The sequence below is a fragment of the Oryctolagus cuniculus genome, chromosome 8, assembly GCF_964237555.1.
Source record: "Oryctolagus cuniculus chromosome 8, mOryCun1.1, whole genome shotgun sequence".
NCBI lineage: Eukaryota > Metazoa > Chordata > Mammalia > Lagomorpha > Leporidae > Oryctolagus > Oryctolagus cuniculus.
In genome coordinates, this window is record NC_091439.1 from 71,519,966 (window position 1) to 71,542,420 (window position 22,455).

General features: G+C 41.9%; 1 long non-coding RNA gene across 1 annotated transcript; it reads left to right on the forward strand.

Moving 5' to 3' along the window:
- The first annotated feature begins 790 nt into the window (after window positions 1-790).
- LOC127483163 (uncharacterized) lies at window positions 791-20,815 on the forward strand. Its single transcript, XR_011377991.1, has 3 exons — window positions 791-955; window positions 3,562-3,610; window positions 20,604-20,815. It is a non-coding gene; the product is annotated as an uncharacterized lncRNA (long non-coding RNA).
- The last annotated feature ends 1,640 nt before the right edge of the window (window positions 20,816-22,455 follow it).

The window sequence follows — 22,455 nt, forward strand, 5'->3', positions numbered from 1 at the left end:
AAGTTTCCTTTTTTAAAAATTTTCTTACTAATATAAAGAGAACAGATTCCATGTATTTCATAGGTACAGTTCTAAGAAGATAACCATACTTCCTTTCCTCCCGCTCTCCTTCCCTCAATCCTCCTGCTTCCCTCCCTTCTTTTCTTTTCATTATTTTTTACAAAGGCATAATTTTAAACCACTCAATTCACAGGCTCAATTCACCACTAACCATGATATTCAAGAAGTAAAAGTAGGAAGACCACAGTTCAATAAGAGTATAAACAAGGGCTAAAACTAATGATATCACAAAATATCCTTTTTTTGGGGCAGGCGCCATGGCTCATTTGGTTAATCCTCTGCCTGCAGCACCGGCATCCCATATGGGCGCCGGTTCTAGTCCCAGTTGCTCCTCTTCCAGTCCAGCTCTCTGCTGTGGCCCAGGAAGGCAGTGGAGGATGGCCCAAGTCCTTGGGTCCTGCACCCGCATGGGAGACCAGGAGGAAGCACCTGGCTCCTGGCTTTGGATTGGTGCAGGGTGGCCGTAGTGGCCATTTGGGGGGTAAACCAATGGAAGGAAGACCTTTTTCTCTGTTTCTCTCTCTCACTGTCTAGCTCTACCTGTCAAATAAAAAAATATACATCCCTTTTAGTCATACACATTTTTGTATGCTATATTAACTGCCACATATCAGAGAAAACGTGATATTTGTCTTTCTGAGACTGGATTATTTCACTAAGCATAGTGGTTTCCAGTTGCATCATCTTGTTGCAAAAGACAGGATTTCATTTTTTTTTTTTTACAGTTGAGTAGTATTCCGTAGTGTATATATACAACATTTCCTTATCCAGTCATCAGCTGATGGACATTTGGGTTGATTCCATATCTCAGCTATTGTACTATTGTGAATTGCGGTCAGCAACAGAGTTTCAAGAAGAGGGTGAGAGAACCCAGGACTGCTGGGAGGGGATGAGGGTGAGTACAAGCATTTACGATGTTTACTAGATTTAGATTTAGACTCAGGTTATTTTGTTGACTTGCTAAGGACTTACATAATTTCTGTGGTGTGTGTTGAGCAACAATTTTGTTGCTGCCCTAGTATTATGATGTTCTAAGTACTACGGCAAAAATTTAGATATATTTCCTTCTGTAACCTTCACTAAATTCCTGTGATGGGTTACGTTGACTTTACAGACAAGGAAGTCACATTACATAATTTGTTCTGGGCCACAGCACTGGTAATTGTGCATTTACTTTCTTCATTTATACCACAGTGCCTGAAGGGTACTCTGTAGTGATGTAGTGTCAGCCAATAATTCTTTCAAAGCTGGTCCTGATATCTTTTTTTTTTTTTTTTTTGACAGAGTAGACAGTGAGAGAGAGAGAGACAGAGATAAAGGTCTTCCTTTGCCTTTGGTTCACCCTCCAATGGCCGCCGTGGCTGGTGTGCTGCGGCTAGTGCACTGCGCCCATCCGAAGGCAGGAGCCAGGTGCTTCTCCTGGTCTCCCATGGGGTGCAGGGCCCAAGGACTTAAGCCATCCTCCACTCCACTCCCGGGTCACAGCAGAGAGCTGGCCTGGAAGAGGGGCAACTGGGACAGAATCCAGCGCCCTGACTAGGACTAGAAAGAACCCAGTGTGCCGGCCCTGCAGGTGGAGGATTAGCCTACTGAGCCGTGGCACCGGCCTTTTTTTTTTTTTTTTTTTTTTTTGGTTCTGATATCTTTTGGGGTGAGTTTGTGTCAGCATCTGGCTCTCACCTTATAATCCAGTTGGGACTTCAGTGTTACCACTTTCTGTCCAAGTTTCATCTTGGAAATCTGCCTAGAGCATCCTTCTTACTGACATTTTGGGCCAGAGAAATATTTGTTATACAGATCTGTAAACTGGGTTACAGGATGTTTGGTGCCCTCTTCCCCCTAGATGCCTGTAACATCCAACACCCACCCCCTCCAAAACTGTGACAATAAAAATGTTCCCATTCATTACAAAACATCCTTGGGGAAGAAAACCATTCCTCGTTGAGAACCACTAGCCTAGGGCCACAGTCTGCTGAGGACTGGTGTTCTGCCCTATTTTTAACCTTTTCTTTTTTGTGTCACGAGAAACAAGAATCCAGTGCCTGACCATTGGACAAGTTGTTGTTCTGCACCCGTCCAATCATAGCGGGCCGCTTGACTTGGATTCTGAGTCGCCTTCTCCTTGATGTGCTGCTGCTGAGCTCCACCTGCCTAAAAAAGAAAAGGTGTATTTCACCCCCTAAGACATCCACCAGCGGCCTTTGCCACAGCCTTGAACTACCCCAGAGTCTATCTGTATTTTTCTTCATTTCTACAGCCAAATAGTCTGATTTGAGACCTGAATACCTGCCTTCTGTCTCTCCCATTATAGTTTACTAGGAAGTGTCTGTCATATGGCAAGAAATGAGCTCTTTAAACATTAACATGACAGAGAAGCAGTTTAAGTTACAGGCTAGGGCAGCCCTTGTGCCATAATTTCCAATGCATTCCAATTTTACATCTTCAGCATCCCTCAGTTAGTTTAAATCTCCTTCCAAGCTTTATTTTCCATATTACCTCGTGGAATAATATGTCAAGTAGAATAGCACATCCATGAATATTTAATACATGTTAAATTGTCTTTTTTCAAATTTCGAAGGTTGACTGCTAGTTTTAGAATTAAGAATTTTAGGGGCTGGCGCCGTGGCTCATTTGGTTAATCCTCTGCCTGTGGTGCTGGCATCCCATATGGGCCCCAGGTTCTAGTCCCGGTTGCTCCTCTTTCAGTCCAGCTCTCTGCTCTGACCCAGGAAGGCAGTGGAGGATGGCCCAAGTGCTTGGGCCCTGCACCCCCATGGGAGACCAGGAAGAAGCACCTGGCTCCTGGCTTTGGATCAGCGCAGCGCACCGGCTGTAGCGGCCATTTGGGGGGTGAACCAATGGAAGGAAGACCTCTCTCTCTGTCTCTTTCACTGTTTAACTCAATCTGTCAAATAAATTAAAAAAAAAAGAATTAAGAACTTTAGTATATGATGACACTTATCATACTCAAACCTGAGCCTTCAATCCTTAATTATCAGCACCATGAGATTTATTTTCTCATACGTGGCTTTTCCTTTTCTATAGTTATTCAGAAACATTTTGTTCTTCTTTAGTATTTGAGCTGCTATGAGCTTAATATGCTCGAATTTTATTATACTTGTTTTCAGCATGGCAAACAAAATTCCATGCTGTATTCCAAAAGCAGAGACACCAGAGTGTTGTCTGTATCAGATTAAAGTAATATTTTCCATTAACGTTGTCTTTATTGATTTTGTATTGGGCTGTATCAAACAATTCCATTCAAAAACAAAATAGTTTATTCAATGAAATATCCAGTCACATGAGTTGATGGTGTTTTGTCAGATGATGTTTTATGTCAGATTCCCTCTTTAATATCAGATGATTTATTTTGCTAAATTTATGTAGTAAACCAACTCTCTTATCTTGACATGTGTGTGTTTCTAATATGAGTATTGATCACTCAGTTATGATTTATAAGTGTGTTACATGCCCATGATTTGTCCTGGTTTCTTTTGTCAGTTTGTCATTCTGGATGCCAACCAACAAAAAGAAGATATACTTAGGGGAGGTAAGAGAATAACAATATTGAGTGATCTTTTACTCTTGTAAATCCAGGCATGAATGAAGTCTAGACATGGTGAATCTAAGAATATTTTTTTTTCCTCTTTTGAAACTTGATCTTTCTTTTTTTTAATTTTTTAAACTTTTATTTAATAAATATAAATTTCCAAAGTGCAACTTTTGGATTACAGTGTTTTTTTCCCCCCATAACCTCCCTCCCACCTGCAACCATCCCATCTCCCGCTCCCTCTCCATTCCATTCACATCAAGATTCATTTTCAATTATCTTTATATACAGAAGATCAATTTAGTATATACTAAGTAAAGATTTTAACAGTTTGCACCCACACAGAAACACAAAGTATATAAAGTGCTGTTTGAGTACTAGTTATACCGTTAATTGACATAGTACAACACATTAAGGACAGAGAGAGATCCTACATGGGGAGTAAGTGCACATTAAGGAGAGTTGCTCGGTAGAAGGAATTAGGGGATCAACTACACTAATCATAATAATTTTTACATGTAAGGCTATTAGGATATGTATAATCTCATTTAAAATCAGTAACCATATGAGTACTCTGTAGATGGGCATTCCATTATTTTGTAGCTGGGAAACTTAAAGTGGAGAGTTTAAGTAATGTGTCCAAGTCACTCAGCTAATAAGGAGAGAACTGATTTTTGTACAAGGTGAAGATAGGGGTCTTGGTTCATACTTACACGTGCGTAGATCCAATTTTCCTAGTACTATTTGTTGAAGAGACTGTCGTTTCTCCAGGAATTGATTTTTGCTTGTTTGTCAAAGATTAGTTGGTTGTAGATGCATGGAGTAATTTCTGGGGTTTCTGTTGTGTTGCCTTGGTCTATTTTTGTGACAGTAGCAGGCTGTTTTGATTTAAACTTCCTTGTAGTATGTCTTGAAATCTGGTAATGTGGTGCCTCCAGCTTTATTTTTGCTGTTTAAAATTGTTTTAGCTATTTTGAGTCCCGTGTGTTTCCCTATGAATTTTAGCATTGTATTTTCCAGATTTGAGAAGAATGTCCTTGGTTTTTTTTATTGGAATCACATCTAATCTGTAAATTGCTTTGAGTCGTATGGCATTTTGATGATATTAATTCTTCAATCCATGAACATGGAAGATTCTTCCATTTTTTGTGTCATCTTCTATTTCTTTCTTTAGTGTTTTGTCATTTTCATTGTGGAGATCTTTAAAATGCTTGGTTAAATTTATTCCACAATATTTAAACTTTTTTATAACTATTGTGTATGACACTGATCTTACATATTCTTTTTCAGCCATGGCCTTGTTTGTGTATAAAAGGCTATTGAATTTTTTTTGTATTGATTTTCTCTCCTGCAACTTTACTAAACTCTCTTCTGAGTTCCAGTAGTCTTTTAGTGGAGTCTTTTGGTTTCCCTGTATATACAATGATGTCATCACAAATAGGGATAATTTAACTTCCTCTTTTCCAATTTGTATCCCTTTGATATTCTTTCTTGCCTAATGTATCTGGCCAAAACATCAAGAAATGTGTTGAATAGCAGTGGTAAAAGTGGGCATCTTGTCTTGTTCCAGATCTTAGTAAAAATGCTTCCAACGTTTCCCCGTGGACTATGATGCTGGCCGGGCAGAGTTGTCATATACTGCTTTGATTTTGTTGAAGAATGTTCCTTCTATACACAATCTGCTTAAGGATTTTATCATGAAAATGATGTTGTGTTTTATCAAGTGCTTTCTCTGCATATCTTGAGATAATCACATGGTTTTCATTCCTCAGTTTGTTAATGTGATATATCAGATTTATTAATTTGCATTAATGTTGAACCATCCCTACATACCAGGGATAAATCTCACTTGCCCTGGGTGAATGATCTTTCTGATGTGTTTTTGGATGTGAATAGTATTTTGTTGGAGATTTTTGAATCTGTGTTCATCAGGGATATTGGTCTATGGTTGTCTTTATATTTTCTGATCTTGGAATTATGGTAGTGCTGGCCTCATAGAAGGAGTTTGGGAGGATTTGCTCCCTTTCAATTGTTATAAATTGTTTGAAAATAATTAGAATTAGTTATTCTTTAAAGGTTAGTGCTATTCAGCATCGAAGCCACCCAATCCTAGGCTTTTCTTTGTTGGGAGCATCTTTATTACTGATTCAATCTCCATCTTGGTTACTGGTCTGTTTAGGTGTTTTTTTGTCTTCATGACTCAATTTTGGTAGATTATATATATCCAGAAACCTATTCATTTCTTCTAGATTTTCCAATTTGTTGGCATTGAGCTGTTTGTAGTAATTCCTGATGATTCTTTTTATTTCTATGGTATCTGTTTTAACATCTCATTTTTCATCTCTGATTTTATTAATTTGGATCTTCTCCCTTTTTTTTGGTTAGCTGGGCCAGTGGTGTACCTATCTTATTTTTTCAAAAAACCAGCTCTTCATTTCACTAACATTTTGTTTTGTGTTGTAATTTAGTTTCAATTTGTTTATTTCTTCTTTAATTTTCATTATTTCTTTCCTTCTACTAATTTTGAGATTGGTTTGTTGTTTTTCAAGGTCCTTTAGATGCATTGATAGCTCATCTATTTGATGCCTTTCCAATTTCTTTATGTAGAAACTAATTGCTGTAAACTTCCTTTTTAACACTGCTTTTGCTGTATTTCCATAAATTTTGATATGTTTTGTTATGTTCACTCATTTCTAGAAAATTTTTGATTACCCTTTTGATTTCTTCTATAAAGCACTGTTCATTCAAGAGCATGCTGTTCAGTCTCCATGTATTTGCCTATTTTCTATAATTTCTTAAGTTGTTATTTTCCAGCTTCATTCCATTGTAGTCAGAAAATCTACGTGGTATGATTTCAATTTTTAAAAATTTCTTGAGACTTGTTTTTTGGCCTAGCATATGGTCTATCTTAGAGAAGGTTCCATTCCATGCAGTGATGAAAAGAATGTGTATTCTGCAGCTGTGGGATGAAATGTTCTGTAGATATCAGTTAGATCCATTTGGTCCATAAGTATAAATTAGCTCAGTTGTTTTGCTGATTTTTTGTTTAATTGATGTATCCATTGATAGAAGTGGTATGTTGAAGTCCCCTACTCTTATTTTATTAGAGTCTATGTCTCTTTTAGATACATTAACACCTGTTTTAAATAGCCAGACACTCTGGTGTTGGGTGCATATACAATTATTATGGTCACATCTTTTCTGTTGAATTGATCACTTAATCATACATAGTGCCCTTCTTTGTCTCTTTCTACAATTTGTGTTGAAGTCTGTTTTCTCTGAATTTAGGATGGCTATTCCTGCTTGTTTTTCTTCCTGTTACCATGCTATATATATATACATATATATATATATATTTTTTTTTTGACAGGCAGAGTGGACAGTGAGAGAGACAGAGAGAAAGGTCTTCCTTTTGCTGTTGGTTCACCGTCCAATGGCCACCACACCCGGCGTGCTGCGGCCGGCACACCACGCTGATCTGATGGCAGGAGCCAGGTGCCTCCTCCTGGTCTCCCATGGGGTGCAGGGCCCAAGTACTTGGGCCATCCTCCACTGCCTTCCCGGGCCACAGCAGAGAGCTGGCCTGGAAGAGGGGCAACCGGGACAGAATCTGGCGCCCCGACCGGGACTAGAACCCAGTGTGCTGGTGCCGCAAGGCGAAGGATTAGCCTAGTGAGCCGTGGTGCCGGCCTGCAATATATTTTTGCATCCTTTCTCTTTCAATCTGTGTGTATCTTTGCTAGTGAGATGTGTTTTGTTTTTTTTTTTTTTTTTTTTTTTTTTTTTTTTAATTTTTTGACAGGCAGAGTGGACAGTGAGAGAGAGAGACAGAGAGAAAGGTCTTCCTTTGCCGTTGGTTCACCCTCCAATGGCCGGCGCGGCCGGCGCGCTGCGGCCGGCGCACCGCGCTGATCCGATGGCAGGAGCCAGGAGCCAGGTGCTTTTCCTGGTCTCCCATGGGGTACAGGGCCCAAGCACCTGGGCCATCCTCCACTGCACTCCCTGGCCACAGCAGAGGGCTGGCCTGGAAGAGGGGCAACCGGGACAGAATCCGGCGCCCCGACCGGGACTAGAACCCGGTGTGCCGGCGCCGCTAGGCGGAGGATTAGCCTAGTGAGCCGCGGCGCCGGCTGAGATGTGTTTCTTGCAGGCAGCAGATAGACGGGTCTTGTTTTTTAATCCATTCAACCAGCCTGTATCTTCATTGGAGAATTTAGGCCATTTACATTCAAAGTTACTACTGATAATAACAACTTGATCCTGCCATTTTTCCATAATATTCCTATTGCTTGCTTTGGATTTCTTTTGTACTTTTACTAGGAGATTTTCTAACTTCACATTCTTTCATAAAGATGACTATCTTTCTATGTTTTATCTTTACATTCTAATATTGAAATGTTGTGTTCCTTTTTGGGAGTGATATTGTCCTCCTTGTTCATGTTTCCTGTATTTCTGCATTTATTTTAGGCATTTGTGAAAACACTCATTGGTTTTCTTCTCTGGTGGCTTTTATCTTTGAATATGCCTCTTGTGGCTTTGTGGAGTCTATGCTCCTTCAGTGGATACCCAGAGGCATGTGCCAGGTAGGGCCAGAGAGCTCTGGTCAGTGCTCAATGGTGGGGAAAGGGTACAGGGAAACATTGACATTGGATATGGTAGATCTCTTCTTTTGTCAGCAAGGGGAAGGTATTCCCACCTTTGCTTGTGTGAGCACAACTTTTCACCTTCTCTTTGCAAGCTGATCAATGCCCAGGGCAAGCCCACGGTGACTATATACCCCACCCATACAGGCGCATGGACCATACAAAGAATCTGTGTCATCCTCAGTGTGAGCACAGAGCCTGTGCAGTGACCCACCCAAGGCACTCAGGGAGCTCTGTGCATGTGAAGTCAGACACAGTGATAGCCAGAGACCCAGGCACACTCCACACCCTATGGTGCAGTCACAGAATTTCCATAGTCATAGCATGCAAAGCTTCCACAGTCACAGGGAGCAGAGGATCTTCTCTCAGTCCCACAAACCTTCCCTATCCACAGAGAGAGGCGTTCCCAGAGCCAGTGTCTTTTGGTGTTCCACATTGGCAGTGTGAGTCCAGGTGCCCATGATAGAGTAAAGGGAGGGAAGTGCCTCACAAGCCTAAGTGGGAGCTCCAACCCCTGCAGGCCCTCTAGGTCAGACTCAAGGTCAATGGGGACCACGGATTTATCCCTCTGATAAAATCCTCCAGTGACACATGTGAGCTAGCTGCAGCAGCTTCTACAAGTCTTATTAATATGACACTTCCTCCCTGCTGCCCTTGTGGGGCATGGGAATAAATCAATATGCTCTCCCTTCATGGGGTTGGGTGGGCACCCTGCTCCCTGTTGGGGCTTCAGGCCAGACTCATAGTTAATGTGGTCTGCAAGGTTCTCCCTCAGGCAGTATTGCCAATGACACGGGCTGCTGCAGACTGCTCTTACCTTGCTCCAAGAAGGTGGCTTGTTCTCCAGCCCCTGGCTGTGGGACTTGCCAATGGCATTCCCACTTGCTGCTGCATATTTGCACTGTCCATACCACTCCACGGCGTTCCTCCTCTTTCCGCAGAATTTCCACTGCAAACTTCTCTACAACTTCCCCTTGGGAGTGTAGCTAATCCTCTTTTCTTCTGTTATCCTCCTATGGTCAAAAATTAGTATGTCAGCCAGTGCCGTGGCTCACTAGGCTAATCCTCCACCTGTGGTGCCAGTACTCCCAGGTTCTAGCCCCGGTTGGGGTGCTGGATTCTGTCCCAGTTGTTCCTCTTCCAGTCCAGCTCTCTGCTGTGGCCTGGGAGGGCAGTGGAGGATGACCCAAGTGCATGAGTCCTGCACCCGCATGGGAGACCAGGAGGAGGCACCTGGCTCCTGGCTTCGGATCAGTGCAGCACCAGGGGTGTGTGTGTGTGAACCAACGGAAAAGGAAGACCTTTCTCTCTGTCTGTCTCTCTCACTGTCTAACTCTGCCTGTCAAAAAAAAAAAAAAAAAAAATCAGCATCTCTTTTCTCTATTAAGTCACCATGGATTTTGCACCATGAACTTCTTTAAAAAATTATGTATTTGTTTTTGAAAGGCAGAGTTACAGTGAGAGAGGGAGAGACAGAGATATCTTCCATCCACTTGGCTTATCCCCCAAACAGTGGCGACAGCCAGGGCCAGTCAGATGCCAGGAGCTTCATCCTGGATCTCACATGTGGGTGGCAGGTTCACAGGCACTTGGGCCGTCCTCCACTGCCTTCCAAGGTGCAATAAGCAGGTAGCTGGATCAGAAGTGGAGCAGCTGGAACATGAATTAGCACCCAAATAGGATACCGGCATTGCAGACCGTGGCTTAACTTGATACACCACAATACCAGCCACAACCATGAGCTTTCTGAAGAACCTTCATATGCGTCTGTGTGTGTGTGTGTGTGTGTGTGTAAGTGGGATGTGGAAGTAGAGAACAGGGTTATGCTTTAAGGTCTCTGAGGTGATCAGAGCAAGTATTACAACTTAGAAATGATGGAACATCGCCACTATTTCTTGGACAGATTGAAATCGAAAGAAGTAGGATATAAAGTGATAAGGTTACTTGAGTCACTTGTTTTTTTGTAAGACAAAGCAGATGTTAACCTGGGAAGCATTTCAGTGTAAGTTCTGAGCATGTAAGGTGTTCTGTTCTGACAAAGTTCCCTAATTTGTCACAAATGGTATCACTGAGAGCAGTCCCTGAACAAAGCAATAGCAACAACTAATAGGACGAGAGGAAAGGCGGGTGGAGAGCACAGAGATTTTCCCTGCCTTCACTTTGAACATAACTGAACTGTCCCCAAATCCTGCTTCTTCCAGTGTGATGACTGTGATGTCCAACAAAATAGCAAGACATTAATTCTTTCCATAATGGCCAATAATTTGAATGCATTCTAGTTCGACTACCGAGCTCTCTATCATTGCTTTGTTTTTGTTCAGTTTTTTTTTTATTTTTTATTTTTTATTTTATTATTATTTTTTTTTTATTTTTTGACAGGCAGAGTGGACAGTGAGAGAGAGAGAGACAGAGAGAAAGGTCTTCCTTTTTGCCGTTGGTTCACCCTCCAATGGCCGCCGCGGCCAGCGTGCTGCGGCCAGCGCACCGCGCTGATCCGATGGCAGGAGCCAGGAGCCAGGTGCTTTTCCTGGTCTCCCATGGGGTGCAGGGCCCAAGCACCTGGGCCATCCTCCACTGCACTCCCTGGCCACAGCAGAGGGCTGGCCTGGAAGAGGGGCAACCGGGACAGAATCCGGCGCCCCGACCGGGACTAGAACCCGGTGTGCCGGCGCCGCTAGGCGGAGGATTAGCCTAGTGAGCCGCGGCGCCGGCCCAGTTTAAGTCTTGGGATTGTAAGGCTTTGAAGAGAAACAGAAACAGAAGTTCCAAATGGTAAATTCTTTCCCCCTCTTTACTGCCATTATTTCTTCCAATAGGAAAGGCTATGACGGGAGATTTTTTAAAGCTATAATCCCTCCAATAACACTTCAAAGATAATCTAAGATAATTCTAAGATAATCATCAGTGAATTTGTCCCAGTTATTTTTCTTTTACTACTGTTAAAATATATACAAATTATATTTAACACCATCAGGCTAATTTCTCAGTTCTTCATAGAACAGCTTTTGGCTGAGACTGTTAGATATCTCACTGGGAAAATATTTTGCATTGAAGAAAGAACTTGATTTTACCTGGATAATTCATCCCTTGCCCTGGGCTCACAGCAAAAGGCCCAAGCTGTCCATATGCCGAACAACATTCCACAATGGCACAAGCCCAGCAGATGGTTTTGCAGTTGTTACTACATGTTCCTGTCAGATAGGGACATTTTCACTTCTCAAAACTTCCCCGAGTTTTTTCTCTCTTTTTCTACATAGGTTTTGCTGATCTATGGCAACACATTAATGAAAATTCAGTAAGATTTGGCTAGCACCTATACAGTCATGTCATCTCTTTTCATTTACCTAAATAATCTTTTCTTTTTTAAAAAAAATCAACACCTTAAAATGGTACTGTATCAGAGGTTCTATGATGTCTTTATTTTAATCAGTCAAGCCAGGTTCAGGATCACAGTCACACCGCTAGATAAACTTCCATTTGTAGATGGTGTAAATCTCCCCAAGGGTGTGAATTTCTTGATGTTCGAAAACCTAGCCTACTGCAAAATCTGTCTCAATGATCTGTCTCCAAGATAGAAAGTATAAAGATTAAATTCCTTGTTTCACTTAGACTAAATAGATAGAAATGTCATCTACAAGAGGTTGTTCTGCGTATGGTACGCAAGGAGTACATGAAGCTTCTCTCAAATTGTGTCCACTTGTCTTTGATGTCCCCTGTGTAACACAGTGAATGTTCTGAAGTACAGAACTCATGCTCAACCACGTGCCTAATCAGTCGTTTTCCCCACACATCTGTCTGTCTGTCTGTCTATATTTCTTTCTTTCAAGATTTATTTATTTATTTATTTATTTATTTATTTATTTGAAAGGCAGAGTTACAGAGAGAAGGAGAGGAGAGAGGGAGAGAAAGAGGTCCTCCATCCATTGGTTTATTCCCCAAATGGCCGCAATGGCCGGAGCTGCACTGATCCGAAGCCAGGAACCAGGAGCTTCTTCTGGGTCTCCCACATAGGTTCAGGGACCCAAGGACTTGGGCCATCTTCTACTGCTTTCCCAGGCCACAGCAGATCCCAGGCCACCGCTGAGAGCTGGATCGGAAGTGGAACAGCTGGGACTCAAACCGGCGTCCATATGGGATGCCAGCACTACAGGAGGTGACTCTACTCACTGTGTTTCAGCGCTGGCCCCTAGCTGGTTTTCTTAATAGAATCTGAAAGGCAGAAAGATTGCCATGCTCAGCCCTCTGATGTATATTTGATCCTGTTGAAATCAGAGAACCAAAGGATTGGGGAATTGTTGGTCTTCCTTCACACCAACTATTTTCATACCTCCCTAAGTAAGTAAGGAGTTTCCTGATCTTTCAAAGGAAAGCTTCTGACAGAAACTCATATACAGTAAGTCTTGCTCTTCCCTAATTGCACTAGAGTCAGTATAAAAATAACTAAAAGAATTATAGAGACATTGTGACCCTGACTCCGTATATCCTTAATAGCAAATTCCAAACCAGAACATACTCAAACCAAATAATGAGTTCACATATTTTCAGATTAGCATATACGTGAATATAATCTGTAACAGTGACATCTGGTGGCTTTTATTGTAATGATGTGGCACATTTTGTACAAAGCCGTGCTGTCATCGAATAGGATTGCACTATGGCTTTGTGCTTTCCGCATGACAAAATAAACATAGCTTTTGCCAAAGTATTCCTTATGAACTTGGTACAGCAAAATGTCAAATATCTTTGTAAGATCGCAAGTTTGAGGCACTCAGATAAGAGTACACAAATTAATATTTTAATGTTGAACATTTGAGTCATACTACCACCAAGTTGCTGGCTTGAAATTCTTGTATATTTAACTTTCATTCCTTTTTCCTTGTGTCGTTGGAGTGTGACCTCAGATTGTCATACTCTTTCATGGCTGCTTCTAACACCAGTCTGTCACTCACAGTCCCTGAAACCCAGGCTGTCTGGAATAAATTTAATTCATTGCCCTCTTGAGCTCCACCAGGGCTAAATGGAGAGTGAAGGGTGAATAGGTGAATCCCAGTCTTTCTCTGAGGGAGTTAAATGTTAATGATGACCTTGATTTCTCCATGCCTACTTCTCCCCTCCCCCATCCTGAGGTCCAGCCACTCACCCACTCTCTCAAAAACTTTATGAACCCAATGAAAAATATTACTGGATATATATTCGCAATGAAGATTTTTTCAAAAACAGAGTTTAAAACCCAGTCCTTCAATGTATAGTTCACTCAATGTCTGCAAGGCGGTCCTGGGGCTGATCTGTTTGACTTTTTTTTTATTTCTTAAACTCTGATGATATCTCTGTAAATGTCAGCTGATGCTGAACTCAGGCTGAAGTGCTACCTACAAGAGACTTTTAACCTTGTACTTTCAGTAGGTTGTGGGCTCAGATAATTGGCATTAAGTAATCTGGTTTCATTTGCACTGTTGCATCTAGAAAAGAAAAGAAATGTGATTCTGATAACAAAGCTTGCACTTGTGTGTGCAAGTTCAAAGTGACCTAATAATCATTGAGCCAAACAGATGGTATTTCCAGTAGTTATGTGCTGTATTTAAGATATCCAAGTAAGCAAACTCACTGACTCACTTCAAGAACCTAGAATTTATGCTTTCATTTCCTCTCTTTTTTCTCTTTGTCCCTTCCTCCCCGCCCCCCACCTTTCTTTCTCCCCCTCCTTCTCTTTTTCTTCCTCCCTTCTCTCTCTCTACTCTCTTTCTGTCTTTCTCTCTAGGCACGTCACTGGTGGTAGGTAACAACATTGATCAAGAGAAACAGTTTATTGGAGACTTAGGAAAAGAAATGAACTATATACTCTCACAAGATGTTCTTAAAATAACTGAACTGAAGTTACAATGATTTAATGCTTCCACAACACTAACTTGGGGATATATTCAGGCAAAGAAAAAATGAGATACAGATGTCATTTTGTAAATAGGCTGCGCTGTGGGGTTATCAATTTGAAAGATAAGTCAATACTCCCAAGTAAGTTTTATTATCTTTTAATCATTCCTGGTATATCTAATCTGTGAAATGATGAGTCAGCATCAGCATCAGGCTGTCCTTTATGACTGTCTACATCAGTCTCCATAAAGCACGAAACCTCTTGATGACATTTTCCGGTCTGATGATCGAAGTACTGAAAATCTCCCAGACTGAATACAGATACTACTTCTGCTCCAATGCAGTCTCTGATTGGCTGTCTAGTAGACACCCCAAACCTTGCCCATCTGTGGGATTCCCGATCTCCCCACCAGTCTTTTCTCCTGCGGTACTTGCCATCAGAATGAATGGCACCTGCGTTCTTCTAGTGGCACAACCTAGAAAATACTGAGGCATCCTTGACTCCCGGGTTTTCTCCTGTCCCATATCCTATCTGTTCCATCAGTTAAATCCTACTGGGCTTCTGCCATTCAACCCTAACCCAATTCAATGGCTTCTTACTCCTTTACTGTTATTAGCTTTGTCCAAGCCACTACTTTCATTTGCCTGATCTTTCTACTCTTTTTTTTTTTTTTTTTTTGACAGGCAGAGTGGACAGTGAGAGAGAGAGACAGAGAGAAAGGTCTTCCTTTGCTGTTGGTTCACCCTCCAATGGCCGCTGCAGCCAGCGCGCTGCAGCCTGCGCACCGTGCTCATCCGAAGGCAGGAGCCAGGTGCTTCTCCTGGTCTCCCATGGGGTGCAGGGCCCAAGCACTTGGGCCATCCTCCACTGCACTCCCTGGCCACAGCAGAGAGCTGGCCTGGAAGAGGGGCAACCGGGACAGAATCCAGCGCCCCGACTGGGACTAGAACCTGGTGTACCAGCGCCGCAAGGCGGAGGATTAGCCTATTGAGCCACGGCGCCGGCTTCTTTCTACTCTTTAACCCTACTGAGTGTACAGAATCCTGGCCATTAATTAATACTGTAATATTAATTAATTACCTACATTCTTTAATATATAGAATACTGTGTACATTCTAGCAGTCAAAAGAATGCTTTTAACTCTAAGTTATGTTGCATCATTCTTTGGCTCAACCCTCTCCAAAAGATTCATTTCACATGTGAAGTAAAATTCTAAATTCTTAAAACTCTAGATCACTTAGGTTCTTCCACACTTCCTTCATCTCCTGCTTGCTTCCTTCCCTGAAACTCCAGACTGCGCCCTCTTGCTGTATCCCCACAGACCTCTGTGCTGCAGCTCTGAGCCTCTCCTCTTCCTGTTCCCTCTGTCCTGGACCATCCTCTTCCCAGATGACTTCTTTGCTGTCTCTCGTTCCCTTCGGTTTTTTTTAAATCTCATCATCCCAGTGAGGCTCTCTCTGTCCACCCTATATGTGATTATCACCCTCCCTCCGTCCTATACTCCCTATCTTCTTCCTTTGATTTTTTCCCTCCAGTTATCAACAACTGGTACATTATATGTTTTACTTAGGGATTTGTTCATCATTTGCTTGTCTGCACTCATTTCCCCAAATCTCAGCTCCATGAAGGGAATAAAGTCTGTTTTGTTCACTGTTGTATTCTCAGCACCTAGATCAGTGCCTGGCATACAATGAACACTTGAGAGAGATGAACGTGTGACTGGTGGTTAAGATGCTGGTTAAGATACACCCATCCATATTAGAGTGCCTGAGTTCTAGTCCCACCTCTATTTTTTGACTCCAACTTCCTCCCACTGCAGATGCTGGGAGAGAGCAGTGAAAGATCAAGTAATTGGGATTCCATCACCTATTTGGGAGAATTGGATTGAGATCTTGGCTCCTGGCTTCATTGATGTTCAAATGTTGTGGACATTTCGGGGAGTGAATCAGCAGAGGGGGGTGGCCTCTCTCGCTCTCATATTCTCCACCCCTCCAATTAAACACATACACACACACAAACACAACTTGATAAATGTTTATTCAATGAATGAAAGTGTTGATGATCTATAACTACATCTTGAACACACACATTTGCTCATAGAAAGAACTTTCAAGTCAGTCTAGTGGGTGTCATGTTTAAGATTAATATGCTCTAAAATGCTATTGTTGGTGACATGGAACTTTAAAACTTGTATTTCCCACAGTAGATTTGTTTAATAATTGAGATAAGCTTGGGGACCTATAATTTGCCTTTATTTCTATTGGCTTCAAGAAATAACTGAAATGCATTTCCTGCTTCCTTTTTTAAAAGATTTATTTATTTATTTGAAAGTCAGAGTTACAAAGAGAGAGAGAGAAAGAGAGAGAGAGAGAGAGAGAGAGAGAGAGAGAGATCTTCCATCTACTTGTTCACTCCCCAAATAACCACAAGAGCCAGTGATGGGCCGATCTGAAGCCTGGAGCCAGGAGCTTCTTCCAGGTCTTCCATGAGAGTACCAGGGGCCTAAGCACTTGAGCCATCTTCTGCTGCTTTTCCCAGGCCATTAATGGAGAGCTGGATCAGAAGTGGAGCATCTGGGACACGAACCAGTTCCAATGTGGGATGCCAGCATCATGATTGGTGGCTTTACCTGCTATGCCACAGTGTCAGCCCTCTCCTGCCTTTTCTTGAGCATAAAAATTCACTTGCAAGTTAATTTTTTTTGTTTGCTTGTTTAAATTGCAGCACTACTTAGTAGGTTACACCAGAGTCACACATTCTGGTTACCTATTGCTTTATAACAAACAACCCCAAAACTCAATGGTTAGCATGTTAGTTTGCTTATGAGTCTCAGCTGGAGAAAGACTTGTCAGGAGACAGCTGGGCTCTGCTACATTTGGCTTCATCTGGGGGTGGCTTCATGGGTAGGCACTAGAGTACGTCTGATGGCTTGCAGTTAGCACCGCCTGCCCTAGGAGACCTCAGCTTCAGCAGGAGTGCCTTGCTGTGCCTCTACCTACAGTCTGGCCTCCTCACTGCATGGTGACGAGCATTCCCAAGAGAAAAGGTCAGGAAGGGGACATGTCACCTTTTGTAAACCGGCCTTGGAATTCATGCAGTGTAACCTTTGCTGGGTGTCAAGGCTGTCACAAAAGACGCATTCCAGGCCAAGAGAAAGAGATTTTACCTTTTGGTGGGGAAATGGCATAATTCTAAGAGCAACATGGGACCAGACACGTTGTTACAGCCATTTTTGGAAAATGCGAAATGTCACAGCCTCTACAAGCTATTTGGGTTTGGGGCTCTACATTGACTTAAATGATATTCTACTGATAGAACTCTTGATGAAGAGCTGGTATTTCTATGTTGTCTCTAAATAATCTGTGTAGTGCTATTGTGTACAGTGATAATGTGACAGTTTTAACATATGTCCATAAATCTTTTTGCAATCTTTCCATCAAGAAACTACCACTTTATTCCATCTAGAATCTGTGATGGCCTTGGAAACTCTCTTCTTACCAATACGATGATGCAAAAGTGGCATTGTGTGTCAAGGCAGCTTCTTTGCTCTCCAGTGGAAAGCTTGTGTTCAGAACTTTGAGCTGCCACATAAAAAGTCCAGCTATCCTTTGGTTTCCATGCTCAGGGGAAGTGTGGGCCATGCTCAAGAGGCCTGGAATAGGTGCTGTGGTTGACAGCTCTCTCAGTTGACAGCCAGCAGCAAGAGCCAGCCATGAGGGGCCGGTGTTGTGGTGTAGGGGTTTAGCCATCACCTATGATGCCAGCAACTCAAATGGGCACTGGTTTGAGTCCTGGCCGCCCCATTTCCAATCCAGCTCCCTGCTAATGCTCCTAGGAAATCAGCGGATGATCCCCAAGGAATTGGGCTCCTGCACCCACATGGGAGACCTAGATGAAATTCCTGTGTCCTGGTTTCAGCCTGGCCCAACTGTGGCCACTGCAGCTATTTGGGGAGTGAACCAACAGAACAAAGATCTCTCTCTCTCTCTCTCTCTCTCTCTCTCTCTCTCTGTGTGTGTGTGTGTATCTCCCTTATTCTCTGTTACTCTACCTTTCAAATAAACAAATAAATCTTAAGAAACAAAAGCAAAACCAAAGCAGAGAGCCAACCATGAGCCTGAGCCATCTTCAGTATCCAGCCCACTCAAGGACTGCAGCTCATCTGATGGCAAACGTGAAAGACCCCAAGTGAGGACTGATGAAACCCTTCCACAATTTCTAATCTGCAAAATCATGGGTAAAATCAAATGTTTGTTTTAAGCCATTATGTTTGGTGGTCATATATTATTTAGTAACAGTAACTAAATAATGGCCAAGAGAGCATCACTGTTCTTAGAGAGCTAAAATTATAACCTACAATTCTTCATTTGCTCAGAAAACCATATGATGAAGATCTGTGTCAATATGACATTAAATTTTAGAAAAGAATATCTGTCATTTTTCACAATTTTTTCTAGGAAATTGTCTTGGGGGAAAGGCCATCAGATTATGTGGGCTGAATTACAAATGCTGCTTAACCTGTGTTATTCTATTTTCATAAGAAGTTCTAAAGTGCACTCAGTGTCTGATAAAGATGTGGTTACCTTAGGCATTTCATGCTTGCTGGGAATTTTCTTCTTCAGATTTTCACATGGATTTTTCTTTCCTATATCTCCACTCAAATATCACCTCCTATGAAGGGTCATCCCTGATCATGCTGTGTGTAGTAACCTCCCCTCCCATTCATTCTCTCACCACTTCTTATTTTCTACATAGCATTAATCACCAACTGACATTATTTCAATTCACTTTTAAAAATTGTTCCTTTCCCGAGTAGAAGGTGAAGTCCATGAGATCATGGAATTAATAAGTTTGCTCCTTATTATATATTCCCAGTATTTAGAATAATATCTGGCACATAGTTGGCTTTGGAAAATATTTGTTGAATGAATACAAGGAATATAATTTGAGAAAAGTCACAATGAAAATACATGCATCCTGAAATCTACACATGTATTTCTATTTTCAAATAAAATGATGTCATTTGTAGGCATTGGTGCAGTGGTTAGGAAGCCACTTAGGAAGCCTGTGCTGTGGTGTAGCGGGTAAAGCCACCACCTGCTTTGCCGGATCCCATATGGGTGCCAGTTTGAGACCCAACTGCTTCACTTCCCATTCAGTTCTCTGCTGTGGCCTGGGAAAACAGTGGAAGGTTGCTCAAGTCATTGGGCCCCTGCACCCACATGGGAGACTTGGAAGAAGCTCCAGGCTCTGGGCTTGGGATCATCCCAGCTCCGGCCATTGCGGCCATTTGGGTAGTGAACCAGCAGATGGAAACCTCTCTTTCTCTCTGTAACTCTGCTTTGAAATAAGTAAATAAACCTGTAAAGAAGTAGATGAAGCCATTTAGGATGCCCACATTCTGTATTATAATGTCTGGGTTTGAGTCCTGGCTCTGCTCCTAATTCCAGCTTCCTGCTAATGAGCACCCTAGGAGCTGGCAGGTGATGTCTCAAGTAATTGGATCCTTGTGAACCATGTGGAGACCTGGATGGAGTTCCCAGCTCCTGGCTTCCACCTGCCCAGCCTTGCCTGTTGTAGGCATTTGGGGAATGAACCAACAAATGGAAGATCTCTGTCTCTTTCTGACTTTCAAATAAATAAAACAAATTAAACACATTTTCTTTATGCCTTTTTAGTTTGAAGAAAAAAACTTAATTCATTCACCTTTTACTATCTCTGAAAGAAACTTCAGAATTAAAAACAGGGTTAATTTTTGAAATTTGAATATGGAATAAATTTTTCCAAACCTTGTCATTTCCTATAAGAAAGCACATTGTTTAATGTGTGAAATTAGTTGCATAAGTTATAATTATCTTCTCACTTCTTATATATGTAATTCTTCTTTTAAGACAATTTTTAATTTAATTTATCTGAAAGAGTTACAGAGAGAGGTAGAGACAGAGAGAGACAAATCTTGCATTTGCTGGTTCATTCCCCAATTGGCCACAATGGCTGGAGCTGAGCCAATCCGAAGCCAGGAGCCAGGAGCTTCTTCCAGGCTCCCACGTGGGTGCAGGGGCCCAAGGACCTGGCCCATCTTCTGCTGCTTTCCCAGGCAAATTAGCAGGGAGCTGGTTCGGAAGTGGAGCATCTGGGTCTTGAACCAGCACCCATATAGGGTGCAGGTGCTGCAGGCCGGGGCTTTAACCCACTGTGCCACAGTGCCGGCCCCAGATAAAATTCTTATAGGTAGCTTTTAGTATATATTTTAAAAATTTAAAAAGAGTAAGAGATGTAGTTTGGCTATTCCATGCAAGGTGTGTTGCCAGGAGCTGCTAACACTCTTAAGGATAGATGAGCCCTGTTGCTAATGAGGGGAAGGCAGGTGGGAACTAATGCTGGTGCCCAGGCACAAGTCACATGCTCAACCTCAACTTTGCATCTCATTCCTTCCCAGCTACAATCCTATGTTAAAGATATTATCATCTCCATTTCACAGATGAGGAAATGAAGAGCCAGATGATCTAAGAAAATTCCCCCATAGTCATAGAACTACTAGAAGGTAGACTGGAACTCAAGCCTATTTCTGATAAGATTTTTGTCCAAATGGCTATAATGTACCAGTCAGAACAGTGTCTGTGGCTGTTAGAGAGGTACAATCCAAGTGCCATGGAGTTTCTACATGGAGAGCATGTAGACTGGTATCCTGCACACATCAGAGAAAGCTTGGCTGGACAACTGGATGGCTATTTTTCAAGGACATATATTTGCTAGATGAGTAACTTCCACGGGGAGAAATAGTTCATTTTCACTGACTAAATGCTTTAGGATTTCTCTGCAATAAATATAATGGGAAAAACACTTATAAACCATTTCAGATTATTGAATCACCAATCATAATCCTTTTTTCAAGACTGTGAACATGTTGGTCTGTGCACAAAGAAACACGAGGGCATCTGTCTTTAGATTTCACCCAAGTTGGTGTATGGTTGAAGAATTTCATCCACGTGTATTGAGTTCGTGATTGTAGATAGTTAACGGTTTAATATCTTAATTATTTTGCTGCAATAAATTTGCCCAACAGTTTGATTTCTATCACTTTGCTACACGTGTGCACCTTGTTGTACTATTTTAACACACTTTTATATTGAAAGTCAACCTCTGTCAGATCTTTTAAAAAGTGAGAATGTCAATGAACTTTTGAAAAATACAGTCCCTCCTCAAAAGCAAGAATGAAGTGTACCTCAGTAAGAGAAATCTTGTAGTGATAGGCTGAAAATAGCAAGAAAAAACTAAAGAAGAAAATTAAGGTAATAATTAGTTTTAAAAGGTTGGTCTGTTTCTTTCCACTGACGAATAATTTAAAAAAAAAAGAAAAGCTTCTAGTGACAGGGAGTATAGTCACTCCTTTTCACTGCTTCTCATTCATAGGTGGAGCGATACGTCTCATTGTACACAGTCCATCTCTTCCAAGAATCAACTGAAAATTATTTACTTCAAATTTTTCTTCATAGAATAAAACTTCATGACCTCACAAGAAAACACTGCAATCAAGAGAATGTCTTCCTGGTATCCTTATAAACTGTGACTGCATTCTAAGAATTGTAGTTTGGGTGTGGGGAGAACAAATTCCAATTGCTACAGTTACTAAAAATAAAATCAAGTTTATGGTGATATGACTTCCCACAAATGACAGGGCAAGTATATATTTCAGTATTAAAAAAAAGCAACATAAAAATCAGAAAGGTAAATGCTCAAATTTTGTATTTAAAAACATTTTAACATTTTTGACTTCATACAGGAATATACTTGAGCCTCCCGTTGTCCCCACACTTCCTCTTTTTGACTTCTCAGACATAAAATACAGCTTTTGTGAGAGCTTCGGGATCATTTCGTTCCCTTTGGGGAATAGCTTAGATGGTTTTTGATTTCAACCGCTCGGCATCTCTGTGGTGTGTGCCTGCGTGTGTGCCTGCACGTGGACGCCTGCCTGGGCCAGGCAGGGTAGGACAGTCACTAAAGACGGGACCTGAATCTGGCTTGGCGAATCAGGATGCCACTGGGTACGAGGGTATTACTTACACGAGCGGCAGCTGTTCTTGTGACTATAAAGTTAAACACACTGGCTAAGGATATTCTGAAGCCACTGATGAACAAGTGTCTCAAAGATACGTCCATACAACAGCGCATGTTTAGCCTTTGATGCACTACAATGGCTGTCCCACGTCAGCTTTCTTCTTCTCCAGGTTTCCTGCAGCCCCCCCTGACTGTCCCTGTCACCCAGTGCCAGATGGGAAGTGAGAGCTCAGCTGATCCACCTCTTTGTGGTAGAAACCCCCAGAGCTTCAACT